Source organism: Ictalurus punctatus, chromosome 7 (assembly GCF_001660625.3).
Source record: "Ictalurus punctatus breed USDA103 chromosome 7, Coco_2.0, whole genome shotgun sequence".
Classification (NCBI taxonomy): domain Eukaryota; kingdom Metazoa; phylum Chordata; class Actinopteri; order Siluriformes; family Ictaluridae; genus Ictalurus; species Ictalurus punctatus.
Window position 1 is genome coordinate 28,152,828 of NC_030422.2, and position 16,223 is coordinate 28,169,050.

The following is a 16,223-nucleotide window of genomic DNA, read 5'->3' on the forward strand; positions in this document are numbered from 1 at the left end:
ATCGCATGCAGGTCAAAACGAGGTAACACAACTATAAAATAAGGCACTATGGAAAGAAGGCTTGGACTGAAGGGTTCAGAAGGGTACAGACAGGGTGTAAATAGGAAAGCTAGCATGGAACACTGAACAGGTGAACACAGTGAGGTAATACACCAATGACCGGACAGGGGACAGAGACAGGACTAGAACCATAATAAAAACAAGATGTCAAGATGTTTATTTAAGAAAGTTTCAACGCTTTGTAGTAATCAGAGGTTAACTGTAACTATGTTTTCCTATATAGGAAAGGAGCCTTTTGGGTTTCTTAGTAAAATGACAAACTGTATTTTTTTTGTTTATTAACTTTTAAGAGATTAAGAGAGATTAAGGAGATTAAGAGAGAGAAACAAAGAGAGGCTGGTAAGCTATAACATGAACAAGTGATAACATGAACTAACTTGTCTCGTGGAAGTTCCACGCCATTAAATGCAACTATAAATGGGTAAAAAGTACTCTTTAATAAATTCTTTTTTTAAAATTTTTTTTAATTGTCTACATTGACAAATTGCTGAGGGATGAGGTGGTACCGGTAACTGCTTTGCGTATGAATGTGTTAATGAATAAGTCCATTTTGGTTGGCATTATTTGATGATTTTTTTTTTTTTTCCAATTTATTTAATTATTTTTAATGAAATATCTAAGAAAAGTGCACACACAGGTTTTTGCAGCTCGGGTCTGGTTCCAAGAGGGTGCGTGATGAGGCAGGATGGGCCTCGATGTCTGAAATGTGGCCATTATGTTGAAGAGTAATTAATAAATCATTTGCATATGTTGATCCGGAGCACTGGTTCTGTTCTAAGGATGAGAAGCACCTGAGGGGCGCAATAGCAGCAGACAGCATGCGGGCACAGGGAGAAAAAAAAAACGCTCCTTTGCTTTTTACTCAGAAAACACTCGCAACTAATTAGCCTCTAATTGCCAATATTTTGGCAGGTGTTTGCAGTGCCCAGGTGGAAAGAACTCATCATGGCAATCCTCGAGTGATGCGTTCTCTCGTCCGGGGCAGCTTGCAGTGTGGGATGATAGATTAACGAGGATTCCATCATCATTAATGTGAGCGCTAAGCCTGCACCGTGTTATTAATGCCATTAAGCTAACAATGGAAATCAACCACTGGGCGCCGTTAGATAGCGTTGGGTTGCTCACCATTATGAAACACACTGAAGTCCCATTAGGAGCTTGAAATTGGCAGGAGATTTTGGTTCTATGCTATTTTATATATTAGGTATCTTTTGCTGTACTCTGTGATGATTTAAGAATTAATATGTGTGTAAAATTGTTCTTATACACAAAGTCAAGTTTGCACTTCTATTTCAAATAAATGAACTTTAGTGAGATTTTTTTCCCTTTAAAATAATTTTTTTTTTTTAAACTTTTTTTTTTTAAATAGACTGATTTTAGTAGCCCTATAAAAGTTCTTCCAATATGAAAAAAATGAGGGCGCTAATGAGGGCGTTTCTTTAGAGCGAACAAAAGAACACATATTTGGTTTCCTAAATAACGTTTTAACTAATAGATATTGGTTGGTATTGGCACCCTGTACAGGGTGTACCCCGCCTTGTGCCCGATGCTCCCTGGGATAGGCTCCAGGTTCCCCGTGACCCTGAAAAGGATAAGCGGTATAGAAGATGGATGGATGGATGGATGGATATTGGTTGGTGCCACAGATGTGATGGAAATGTGATGGAAACTGATTGTTTTACTTACTGTGTTAATAATAAAGATGGACTGGAAGGGAATCTAACATGGTGTCCAAAAATATGAAATAAGGGGGCCTTCTTTGGATAGTTTGGAGAGATAATAAAAGGGAAACCTTTTCTAAAAGGGAAAACCTCTGCTGTAGGGTTAGAGATGGATGGATGGATGGATGGATGGACAGATAGATGGATGGGTAGGTGGATGAGTATATGGATGGATGGGTACAGAATGATGGTAGCAGCAGAATGAATTCTGAAGCCTACAGAAACAACCTGTCTTCCAATATACAGAGAAATGCATCCAATCTAATTGGGAGGAACTTCATCATGCAAGACAAAGACCCCAAAACACACTGCCAACTCAACAAAGGACTTCATCAAGGGGGAACAAGTGGAAGGTTTCAGACTGCCCAAGTCTATCACCAGACCTTAACTTAATTGAGCATGCATTTCACCCCCTGAAGAGGAGACCCCCGAAAGAAACAACAACTAAAAGAAACTACAGTAAAAGCCAGGAAAAGCATCACAAAAAAAAAAAAAATCTTTTTGTGATGTCAGTGGGTCGCTGGTTTCATGCAGGTATTTCAAGCAAGGGACATGCAACTAAATATTAGAAAATAAAATCAGAAGGTCATGAGGTCAAACCCCAGCACCGCCAAGCTGCCCTTGAGCAAGGCCCTTAACCCTCAACTGCTCAGCTGTATAAATGATATAAATTTAAGTCGCTCTGGATAAGGCGTCAGCCAAATGCCATAAATGTAAATATGTTCCTATACTTTTGCTCATTTAGAAATTGGGTAGTCTGCCACTAAAGGTGCCATGTTCAAAGTTGTTTAACACATCTAGATGTAAATATCAGGAAATGAAAGCTGAAATTTTGATCTATTGTCTCATGTTTGATCTCAAATCCAAACATCTTCAGTGTATAGCAAAAATAAAAGAATTGGCCTTGCTGTTCCAATACTTTTAGAGCAAACTGTATATAGTAAATCATTTTAGACTAATATCTAATATCATGACCCGCCCCTGAAAGGGTTTTGGAGCTACAGCCCAGGAGCTAAACTTGAACATGAGTCCTCCAGAGGAATTGTTCCTGAAGTCTATGGCTATGGTTCTTACTAAAGTTCCTAAAGTTCTTAACAAGTTCTTGCAGTGGAAATACTCTCAATATGTATCAGAGATTCATTAGACGGTTCAACACCGACTCCTTATGAAAATTATGAGGTGAACTACAAAATTGCTAATTCATCAGTGACTCAATTTTCCTGCATGATTTCCTGTGGACTGTTTGCAGCACATCTCCAAACTGTCACACCCAAGACTTGCGTATTCAAATATAAATTCGTGGACCAACGTAGCTTTTAAAAAAATATTCAACCCTGGAGAGCTTACTTAAATATTGAGCCAAGGAGGGGTTTTTTTTCCCATCTTCCCCAGCATCGTTGACATTTTGGCAGTGAGACCACATCAAACTCTTATGATTCCCCTAAGAGTTTACACCCCTCCCCCTTATTCCCGATAAAGTGCTGAGCAAGCAGAATGCCAAGCACTTGATGAAGAGAAATGGAAAGCACACAGCCACAGCCAGACATCATTAGAGCACATCTCTCATTTCCACATGTAGGAATGTACACAGATGTCTAATGGGGGAAAGGAACGGAGTCTGGCTGTTCGGCGTGCAGGTTAAATCCCTACTCAGTGCTCGTCACTGATGTCTAGGCACATGAAAAATGACACGGCTAAAAAAACATACCTTTGCAAGCAGGGAACAGAAACGGTGAAGGATCTCGTGGATGCTGCTGTTGTAGTTGGCTAAATATTACATCCTGCAGCACCATGAACTATTCAGCACATCACTAGGTAGATAGGAGATGTGTAGTTTGATGGACAGGAAGCGGATGTGTGTTTAAATGTGAGCAGTCTCAGGGCTCGGTAGCCATAATGTTTTACCTCCAGGTGGGTATGTATAATGTAATACAGTACCGAACCCAGATATTTCTATATAATACACTGTAATCCTTCAGACATGATGTTGCATCCCAATGTATACAGTGCCTCGTGGTCGGAAGTTTACGTACATTCATCATGCATGTGAATGTCATGGCAATATTGGGCTTTCAATAGTTTCTTTGAACTTTTCTTTTTCCTGGGGTAGAATGACTGTGCAACGTAGATATTTAATAAATCAAAAAACAAGAATTTGCTTCAATTTAAAGTTTTCATTTATGACAATGGCACATACAGGGTTAAAAATATACACACGACCTAATATTTAGTTGAACGTCCCTTGGCAGGTTTCACCTTGAGCAGACGCTTTTCGTAGCCATCAACCAGCTTCTGGCAGAACTCCGCTTGGATATTTGACCACTTCTTCTTGGCAGAATTGGTAAAGTTCAATGACATTTGTTGGTTTCCTGGCCCTAACTTGAATATTAAGCACGGCCCACAAATTTTCAATAGGATTAAGATCAGGATTTTGGGAAGACCATTCCAAAAGCTTAATGTTAGCCTGCTTTATCCATTCCACAACCAGCTTTGAAGTGTGTTTGGGGTCATTGTCCTGTTGGAACACCCAGTTGTGTCCAAGTTTCAACCGTCTGGCTGATGGTTTGAGATTATGCTGAATAATTCTATGGTAGTCCTCGTTCTTCATTATTCCATCCACTTTGAGCGATGCACCAGTTCCACTGGAAGCAAAACAGCCCCAGAGCATAATGGTTGGTACAGTGTTCTACACCTTTACTCCTCCAAACATACATCTGGTCATTGTGGCCAAACAACTCAATCTCTGTCTCATCTGACCATAAAACTTTCCTCCAGATGGCGTTTTCTTTGTTTATATGGTCAGCCAGAAACTTTACACAGACTTGAAGGTGTCGATTTTGGAGCAGGAAGTTCTTTCTTGGACGGCAGCTTTTGAGTCCATGGTGATGTAAAACTCGCTTGATTGTAGACAGTGACGCTGATGTTCCTGCAGCTTCCAGTTCATGGCAGGCCTGTGCCTTGGTGGTTCTTGGGTTTTTCCTGACCATCTGAACTAATTTCCTCTCAGCTGAGGGTGACAGTTTGGGTCTTCTTCCAGACCTTGGCAAAGTGGCTACACTTCCCAATAACCTGTACTTACGTGCGATTGTTTGAACTGATGATGGTGGAATCTGCAATTGTTTAGAAATGGCTGCAAGAGACATTCCTGACTTGTGCAAATCTACCATGCTCTTTATTCAGATCTGCACTGTGCTCCTTGGACTTTCCCGTAGTACTGAGTGTCGGTCAATCCAGTGAGTACTGTCAAACAAACCCTTTATATGTCGGCACAGAGAATCTGCCAGCTGTACTCAATCATGATCACTAACAGGAAAGAAGAGGCCTTGGACATTTTGGAACTTTCAGCACCACTAAATTAATCATCCAAGTGTTTTTATGTATATTTTTCACCGTGTATGTATAATTTTGGTCCTGTGTTGACAGAAAACCCCCCCCAAAAAACGTGTGAACCAAATTCCTGTTATTTATTTATTTATTAAATATGTATGTTGTACAATCATTCCATCCCAGAAAATGAAAAGTTCAAAGAAGCTATTAAAAGCTCAATATTGCCATGACATTCATGTCCATGATGAGTGTATGTAAACTTCCGACTGTAAACTGTCACTCTTCTTATTTTAAATAATTTCGCTATATATATATATATATATATATATATATATATATATATATATATATATATATAAAAAAATTTTTTTGGCCATTTCAATATTAAGGGCTATGTTGTGCAGATTCATGACCTATAATCCCAGTTATGTCCATTTCAGTTCCAGGTTCAGGGTCCTGAAGACTTTCCTGTGGAAAAAAAAAAACAAAATGTTATAACACTGGAGACTCCTTCCATAAGTGTGTAAAATCTCCATACAAAAAGCTTCACCAAATCAATGGCTATACGTCTTTGTTAAATAACAGCACTTTTTTATGTGGCACATCGTGCATACACGTCCCTGCAGAAATGCTTACTATAGAATCTGGTTACTTATTATTGATTAAAAAAAAAAAAAAAAAAAAAAAAAAAATCAATAAAAAAATTTCACCTCCATTTTTATTTGATATAGTTTCAGTCCGGGATATCGCCTCTTCCATTCTGTTGTTCGACCTTGAGCAAGTGCAATGCTCTCAGGCTCTTTCTAGAACAGTCCTTGCTGTTTTCCATGATCCACTGGGAGCAGTGAGGGCTGTGGCACGGCGGCACTGCGCGAGGCTGGCAGCTGATCAAAAGCAAACACGCTTCCTGTGCTCATTCTAATTATAACACCACACACACACACACACACACACACACACACAACTATAAATACAAATAGTTAGTAAGTGATAGCTAGCGCTCGTGGCCTGGAGGAATGCCTAGCAGACAGCATGCTAATCAGGCTACCTTTTGCCATGGGCTATTTAGGGAATAGCGTCTCATCCCACCAATTCCCCACGCTGAGCTACGGAATAAAGGAGGGAAAAGGGCTAGCGAATTCCCACATTGCGCCATTCAAGGACAAAAGGATCTCAGATGGATCTTTATCTTCGCTCTTGGCGAATATCCATACCAATTATAGCAAATACACAAACGGCACACTGAGCGCGAGTCGGAAATGTGCAGGGCACGACGGAGATTACGGACAACGCACACGTACGAGATAAAATGCTTCCTCTGATGTGTTAATGGCAGGAATTTGGTTCTCTGGAGAGCGTTCAGGTGGCAAGAATGATGGTTACACTTAAGATTTGCAGCAATTATTTATAATTCTATTACAGAAACATCATTCTATGTGGCATATGTATGTAGCTTCAACGCATTTAGCACAGCTTTCTGAAGACATTACTCTCGGAAGTCCTCTTCAACCTTAACACGCTCCCTCTCCCTCCCTCTTGTGACAGCGGTCCCTCCAGATCCTGGCTCTTCTCCAGAAGCGGGTAGGGGACGAGCGTCTGGGTGGAGCGAACTCGGGCACAGAGCACATGCTGAGCTCCACAGGAACCTCACACACACACACACACACACACACAAGTTACAAGCCCCTGGCGCTGACATACGCCTCTCAAGGACGCGGAGAAGTGGGCCATCATGCATCTCTCCTGCTCAGTTTTAATACAGGACAGGATGAGTACACTGAACAACAACAACAACAACAACAACAATAACAACAACATAATTGATATGAAGGGTGTAAAATAATCAGTGTTTCTATCTAGTAGATTTTCTCAGTAAAGAATTTGGTCGAAAGACATTGTTTTAAAATGTGCTTCATTAAATTTCTTCCAATATCTCTCAATCAATCAATCTCAGCTCTTCATCTGTCCGTGTCGTCAGAGTCACGCTCTGTATCTTCCTCCCAATAGCATGGCTATAGTGGGATCACACTGTTTTCGGGACACACACCATCGTCTCCCTGCTGCTCTGCCTCTGATCGACCCGTTCCCCTATACTGCTCCTGTAATGGACGCAGACCGAGCAGGACCCCGTCTCCATCATCCATCGGGACATCATGTGCTCTTCCGGTTATCATCTAGGGCAGCGGGAAAGTCTTCCTTCATCGCCACGTCTCCTAAACCGAGCGAGCAGGGGAAACCTGGTGGGCCCAACTTGCCGCTTTTCTAATTTAATGCTCAGCCTGACGTCCTGCTGGATCAATGGCATTATTTTCCTAATACGGTAGCATGGTGAGAGGTGGCAGGCAGGAGGGGGGTTAGTCCCGGTGTGGACCAGGCCACATTGATTTAGACCACGCTGAACTACGTGCATCTTTGGCAGAGCAGTGTATTTGAGGATGATGAAGGGAGTCCTGCGCCAGAGACGAAGCTGGAGAACAGGGCAGGTGCCAGAGACATTGAAAACAGCAATGTTTACAGATTAAATGAAGGGAGAACATATTACAGCAATTAGACACTCAGTTTGAAAGCTGAGAGCTACCTGAACAAATCTTTGGAGGAGGCTGTAATATGTTAAGTGTTTGTGCCATTGATCGGAGTGGCACTTTTACCAAAGTTGACAGGATCCCCCCCACCCCAAAAAAAAAAAAAGAAGAAGAAAATAAACTAAAATGGGGCAAACTATACAATGCAAGAAGATACTGTACAAGATTGTGAAAACACACACAGACACAGTGTGTCATGGTCTGAAAAAAAAAAAAAAACATCGGATGTTGCTGCCACTGAATTCAGGAAAACGACCGTGAAATGTATAAAAATCTGGTTTTGACCATGTGTGTCTATAACATGTTTCACATAAACCAAAGGCTGTAAAAAGATGTATTAATTGCTACAGTGCCTTGAAAAACCCCCTTAAAAGCCAACAGATACATATGGATTACAAATGAAAGTTTGGTATTTGGTGCTGTGCCGTATTTTATTTTAAAACAATGATATTAGCTTCATGAATGAAAATATTATATTAAGTTTGCATAAGTATTCACCCCCTGTGCTGTGGAAGCTCCAAGTTTACACATATTAAAGATATTGCCCTGACAAGAACACAATTGGCCTCTACTGATGATTCATATTGGGCTAAAGACCCCATTAAAACGAGCACCATTGCTCAGAATGTGAATCGGAAGGAAAGCTCTGAAAATTAAACCAAAAGAACATTCTAAGGGAATTAGAGGTAAAGTCATAAACATGCACAAGAAAAGGCTACAAAATAATATCCAAGTGTTTGGAAATCCCAGTGAGCACTGTAGGATCAATTGTGAGGAAATGGAAGCTGCATCATAGCACCTAGGCATGCCTAGACAAGGCCATCCTTCAAAACTCAAGAAGGAAGAAGGGAAGCCACAGAGAGGCCAACAATCACTTTGAAGGAGCTACTGGAGTGAAGGTAGACCAGTCAACAATATCAAGAGTTTTGCTTACAACCGGACTGTATGGGAGGGTGACTAGAAAGAAGCCATTACTGAAGAAAAAACACTTCACTTTATATCTGGAGTTTGCCAGAAAGCAACAGTAAAATGTGGGATAAGGATTTGTGGGCAGATGAGACAAAAAATTTAGCTTTATGGCAAAAATTCAAGAGAGTATGCCATGCAAATCCTATGTGTCCATCCATTCCACAATAAAGACCATCCCAACAGTGTGAAGTATGGGGACAGCAGCAGCGTGCTGTGGAGATGTTTTTTTTCTGAACAGATGGATGATACCGCAAAACAACCTGCTTCAATCTGCTAAAGCTTGGGAGAAACTTCACCATTCAGCACGCCAATGATCCCAAGCACAAGGCCAAAGAGAACACAGGAGTGGTTGAACAACAAAAAGATTTGAAATCTATTTGAAAACTGCGGCCTACAAATGTCATTCAACCAACCTGAAGCAGATCTTCCATGAAGATTGAGCAACAAGTACTCCCAGTGCACGAAGCTAGTAGGAACCTACCCCAACAGACTTATTGCAGCAAATGGTGGTTCTACCAAGTTCTAGTCTGAAGAGGTTGAATAATTAGCATTTTTTCAGTTTTGAATGAAATATTTTTAAGATCCGCTGACAGATAATGAATTTCGACTTGGGAAATGTAGCTACTTTCAGAGCATACTGACTTGAACGATCCGTGAAAGTGTCGTTTGTAATCCAGACAAACCTGATGACATTCAAGGGGGGGTTGAATAAATTTGCCGGGCACTGTACCTTGATAGTTAAAGCCAATTTCAGCCATCTTTGAACATCATCACTTATCACAGTGTACGAGATGATCTCAATAAAATCCTGGTTGAATTCTATAACAGACTGTATGATAATGAGCTCGGTCAGATTATACCAGCCCAGCGCTAACATTTAGCATAACAACACTGGTACACGTCACTGTTTGCTTCCTTGTCTGCTTGCTACATACAATTCCAATTCTAGCAATAGTACATTACATTCAAACCATTACTACACTTACTATGGGCGGTCAGTCATGGCAACATGCAACATTATATCTAGCTATGGCTTCTTTTGGAACTATTCTTATTCGGCAGAGCAAAAAAAAAAAAAACAAACAAACAAAAAAACCCAAATATTTGATAATGTGTCTGAAATGTTTGCACAATCCTATACTGTCTTCCTATTGGTGGATTTTAGACAAGCGTTGTAGCAGTGCTACCACTGAGATGTTAATTAAACTTTGCCACTGACTGGCTTTAGTTACAATGGCACTAATGAGCTGATGAGTATGTCACTTTATGCATTCCTAGACCACCGCTCTCAACTCTCAACCAAAGAGTTCTTGCGATCTTCTCAAATGGTGAATATCGAGCGTTGATCAAGTTGTCGCTTATGTACATTTGGCATAGCAAAATGGACTTAATCACCCTAATCGATTTGGTTTGTAAATGGTCTAAATACCAGCTGTCAAATGATCACAAACTGCAGAGATGGAATACAATTATTTTTTATAATAATAATGTGTATATATATATTATATATATATATATATATATATATATATATACACACACACACACATTATTGTGTGTATATGTATATATATCCACACACACACACATATTATATATATATATATATATATATATATATATATATATATATATATATATATATATATATATATATATATATATATATATATATATATATATACACACACACGCACAGGGAGGTAATGAGACAATTGGCTACAGGTGTTCAAAAGTGAAACACCGAGGACGTGGGTGTTACATGTGCAGCGCCATTAAGATTTTAAACACGCCACTGCATGGAAAGTAAGGCGTTACCTCACAGGAGATAATTACCCGTAATTAGGAAAGTTCTGAAAAGTCAAAACTTTGTGAGGATGTTTTATTTTCTCTTGAAATCACACTCGGCATAACAATAAGCCTCGTAACCAAAGTGATAGTTTTCTATACTTATATATATATATATCTAAAAACTTTTATAGTGAAACTTTGCAGACAATCATAAATGAACATGTTCCAAAGTAGGAGAATTTTAAGGACTATTCCATGATGATTTCAGGCTCCAGTGCCCAAAGAAAAATAAATCATAATGTCAGACAAACATGAACTCCACCGAGTCTTTTGAACTGCAAGTGAAAATCAGGAAATAAGGCTGTCATTTATCAAATAAAGTGTCTGTGGAAAACGCAGACAGAAATCAATTAGCAATCAGAGCTCATTTTCAGTGCGTATTTGCCTTTCAGTTAAATTTTCATCATCATAACACTGCACTGAATTGTTGTGGATGAAAAAGGAAGTAAATTATATAACCTTCTTTTTCTATACGTCAGAGCAGTATACAAATCACTGAAGTTTTCTCGGTTGCCAAGTCAATCACTAAAACGGTGTATATAAAGAAAAGTCAGTTATCTGAACTCATTCTTGCAGTTCTTAGGGTGTGTTGTTATGGGAAAATAATCAATGACAGGGTGGTGTGATGTGGCTTGACACAAAAGTGTTAAGAGTTACTGCACCTTGAATTGCCTTGTGTGAAATAACTGCTTTGTGCTTTATAAATAAACCTGACTTCAGCATCTATCAGTCTCGAAAGACCATGGGTGTCACTGTAAACCAGAAAATGTCACTGTATCTGGTGATGCTGGGACAATGTTTGCTGTGGCTGTGAAACCCCACACGGGAATGGCAGTCTTTGCCGCACAAGCTGCTGTCAGCAGGCGTCATCCTCTGGCTGTACTTCCACTGAGTGCCTAAGTCTGGCCATTCCTCGAAGACCCTCATACAGCTTCTTCCTCCATAAGTATGACTGCTGTCTAGCTCCTCCCAGTACTTAACGTCCATGTACAGCGATTTCAAATCTCTTATAAGCATCTTTGGAGTGGATGGGGGGATGCCCTTATGCTCTCTTGCTGGATGCCAGTTATACCATACAGCAGGTCCTTTGGAATTCTCCCATCTGGCATGAGATGAAAATGGCCAAGCCATCGGAGTCAATGCTGTTGGAGGAGTGTGAAGAGGCTGGAAGGTTCAGCGTGGGTAAGGACCCAATCAGGCCACCTGATGCCAAGGATGAGTTGTAGGCTCCACAGGTGGAAGAGTCCAGGACTCACTACTATACAGAAGGATGTTGAGGATGCATGCAGTGTAGACTGTCACTTTGGTGTGGACCGTCAGCTTGTTGTGTTCCCACACTTTCTTCATTAGCCAGGCAAAGGTTGTGGCTGCGCAGCTGATCCATCTGTTGATTTCCCTATCCAGGGAGAAGTTGTCTGTAACGATGGAACTGAGGCAGCTAAATTTGCGCACCGTCTTCAGTATGCAGATATTTTGATGGAGATTACTGATGGGTATTCGATGCTCTGGCCCGTCACATTTTTTCACATTCTTTACATGCCAGAGAGAAGCTGTCCAGGAGGTTCTGTAGCTGTTCCTCCGTCTGAAATACCAAGGCCACATCATCTGCAAACAGCATGTCTCATGGGTGAATACCTTGCTGATTACACACCACACAATTCCTTCGTAACTGCTGCAGTCACTTCTGTTGCCTTTATTTGTTTATTTTTTATGAGACTAGTGCGGTCTCTCCTGTCACAAGGCATGGCTCCTCCTACCTAGTACTGACAGCTGGTCATACAGGGCATCCAACATCCTCGGCACACTTGATGACGTCTGATGGTATGCCGTCTAGTCCCGGTGCCTTGATAGTTGGCAAGTGGTTGATGGTCTTGCTCAGCGTCTCAATAATGAGGGGGAACCACTTCCACCCATCTCTCCAGCTGTTTGCCTTTCTTGTTGATAGTTCCCTGGTAGCTGACTTCAATAGGGCTACTTCGCACTATATGGAACTGATGGCTCTTTTGATCATACACTCCATGATTATTGCCGAAATCAGCCTCAAGCTGACTGCTTCTAAACTTCCAAAGGCAGTAATCATTTGCACAGTGCCAAGTGGTTTTCTGGACTTTGCTTTTGGGTGTTCGGTCTTCTTTGCCTCTATGCGTGGGTTCCTAGCGACTTAAATTTTTCTGGCTGTAGTATAACCTTAGAGCAGAATAGTGAGTGGTTAGTGTTATAGTTTGCACCAGCTGCATAACCTGGCCTGGGAGTTCGGGGCTGAAGTCCCGAAGATGTTTACTTCTTTACTTAGAGCGATTTGTGACTAGATAACTGAACGCCAGTAAGAGAAGACGGTAGTGTTGTTCTTCAGTAAACAGATGCGAGACCAATCAGACTGGGATTATAGGAAAATATGAGGAAATACTCGTGTCTTGTTGACTGACAGGTCTCAATTCTGCCAAATGCGAGCTCATGGTCAGTTAGTGTGAGGGGAAAAATAGATGTGCACTGATTTATTTATTTATTTATTACCAGTAAAGGGGTGGAAACTGAAACACGGACTTCATCTCATGCTGAAAACAAGGTGTGTAAATGTCTATGAGTTCCGATACATGAACATGATATGAGCAGAGCATAAGCACAACTAATGTACTTTGCATGGCACTGTAGCAGCTGAACCCATACAATGATAGCTTAATTGTGCCTCCCCTTGGCTAGCAACATCAAATTAGCCTAATCTCATGTTAGACAGGCAAAAAAGTTTTATATTTTATCGGTCTGAGGCAAGTTTTATCATAAATCCAATTTTTTCTCTCATCATGTCATTCACTGAACAGCTAAATTACCCAAGCTTCCATAAAACAAAACTTTACAGAGCTTTATTAGAAAGGGTTCAACAAACCATAAACAATTATTGCACATGCACCTGTGGAACAGTCCTTAAGACATGAACAGTTTACAGGCGCTAGGCGATTAAGGTCAAAGTTACAATAAGTTAGGACACTAAACAGACCTTTCTACTGACTCTGAAAAACACCAGAAGTAAGATGCCTAGGGTTCCTGCTCACCTGCGTGAACATGCCATAGACCTGCTGCAGGGACGCATGAGGACTGCAGATGTGTCCAGAGCAATAAACTGCAATGTCTGTAATGTAAGATGACTAAGACAGTGCTACAGGGAGACAGGAAGGACAGCTGATCATCCTCGCAGTGGAAAATTACACGCAAACGTGTGTCCCTCCCGACGTGATCGAGAACTTGCCTTGGTAGAAGAGTGGAGGAACATCTCACAGCAAGAACTGGCCAATCAGGTGCAGTCCATGAGGATGAGATGCACTGTAGTACTTAAAGCAGTTGATAAAGACACCACGTACTGACTGTTACTTTTAATATTGACCCCCACTTTGTTGTATAAAACCAAAGTATTTGATGTTTTACCCAGTCAACAATATTGTTTTTTTGAAGGTTATCAAGCTGTTATCAGCATCAGGTTCAAAATCCAGCGCCTGTCACGGTATGAGGGTGTGTCAGTGCAAATGGCATGGGTAACTTGCACATCTGTGAGGGCAGCATTAATCCAGAAAGATATGTACACATTTTGAAGCAACATATGCTGCCATCCAGAGCAGGACAACGCCAAACCACATTCTGCCTGAATTACAAGCGCATGGTTACGTAAGCAGAGTGCGGGTGTTGGCGTGGTCTGCTGCAGTCCTGACCCGTCTCCCATTGAGAATGTGTGGTGCATTATGAAGCTCAAAATAAGGCAACGAAGGCCATGTACAGATGTGCAGCTGAGGAAATGTATAATGTATGACTGGGGGGAAAATTCCGCTTGCTAAACTTAACCAACTGGTGTCTTCACTCAGCGTCCAAACGCTTAAGTGTTATTAAAAGAACAGGTGATGTTACACAGTGCTAAACAGTCGACTCTGCCAACTTTTTTGGAATATGTCGCAGTCATCAGTTTTGAAATGAATGTATATTTTCCAAAATGGATAAAATTCACAAAGTAAAACATCAAATAATGTGTTAGTGTTTTTAATATAGTACAGGGGGAACTGCATTTTCAAATGACACTTTGTTTTTTTTTTGTTGCATTTTTCATACTGTCCCAACTTTTTCGGAACTGGGGTTGTATTTAGAAGCAATTTTTTCTTACCTTAATCTGATTAAAGTCATACTCGAAGTAAACACAAATGGAATTAAGACGTGTGGAGTATTCCTGTTTTAGTCACATTATCGACGTGCATTACAGACACGTACACACCTTAATCACACTATTAACGTCGTGTGAGAGTTTTCACCGCATTGTGCGACAGGACACGTACACACACGGCAGCGCTCGACCGTTTGACGGTAAACAAGAGAGCACGGCTGCGTCCCAAACCACGTACTTACCTACTATATAGTAGGAGAAATACATGTATCTCAGCTACTATATAGTAGGTATGCTATCATCTATTTGCACGTACAGCACGACAAATAATTAACCACACTTCGTAAAAATTAAAAATAAAAACACCCAAAACTGTGTACGATTCCATAGCGAAGACGAGCTGCATGTCGATACGTGAAATTCTGGAGGGACATCGGACGGCGTGGCGCGGGGACGTAACGACGTGTGCCGTTAATCGATCTATCTTCTATGACACGTAAAACGGGAACATGAAAGGAATATTCTAAAAGCGACTCATATAACCACCTTAATCAGAATATTATCTTATTCAGAATAAGGTCCATAATTAGATTACTGCTGTCCAGGTAAATGTAGTAAATGATACCTTTAAGGAAAATGTAGGACTGAAGTTACAAAGGTCAATTTAAAAAAAAAATTTAAGCACACATTCCCTGAACACATTCTGTTTGCAGAGATGTGAGAGTTCTAAAACACACAAACGGTATTTATTGCTTTCTATCGATTTCACGCTTTGGGGGCCTTTACTCCTGTGGCACCCTACAATGCAAGCACTGCAAGTGACCAGTGACCTCATTTTCTCCTCTCAAACCTCATCCATCGCATTCATTCATTGAGGTCCCAACCTCCCTGGTATTTCTCACCCTTTTTACTTTGAGCAACTAACCAATAAAAATAAATACCCCAAAAATGATAAATTTGCTAAAGAAAGTAATTATTTGTCAAAATAAGTCCAAAGGATTGCAGTTTCTCTTCGCTATGTTATCTTCAAACTGTCACAATATTTTATTGCCAATATTCTCGCAGTTTGTAGCTCATTTTGTGTTAGATATGTGCTGCGTTGCTAATGCCTGAAGTATGTACAGACACATGTATAAAATTGAAACAGTCTGGCAGCCAGTTATGAACGAGTTACTAATGGAAAATGGTATAAAGCCCTGTAGCAATACATAAATCAACACAAATGGTTTGCAGGCAGATGAGAGAAGCCTGACGTGTGCCTGAGAGCATGTTATGGATTTTTCAAGCTGAATATCAGTGATGAACTCTCTGTACGTCGCATTGATAGCTTCTCCGCATGCTTCGTGTCCTGCAGGATTCAGGACTGCGTTTCGAGACTAAACCTGCGGAGAAAATCACTGATTGATTAAGAGCATGAGGACAGGAGCGTGACTGCAAATTAATTAGCGTGTTCGAAACGCACATCTCGCCTTATTCAGCACACCTCTGGTCACCTGTGCTTCAGTACAAATCCCTTCTACATTTACTTACATATGGACATTAAAGTTCTGGCAGTTGTTTGACTGAAACGTT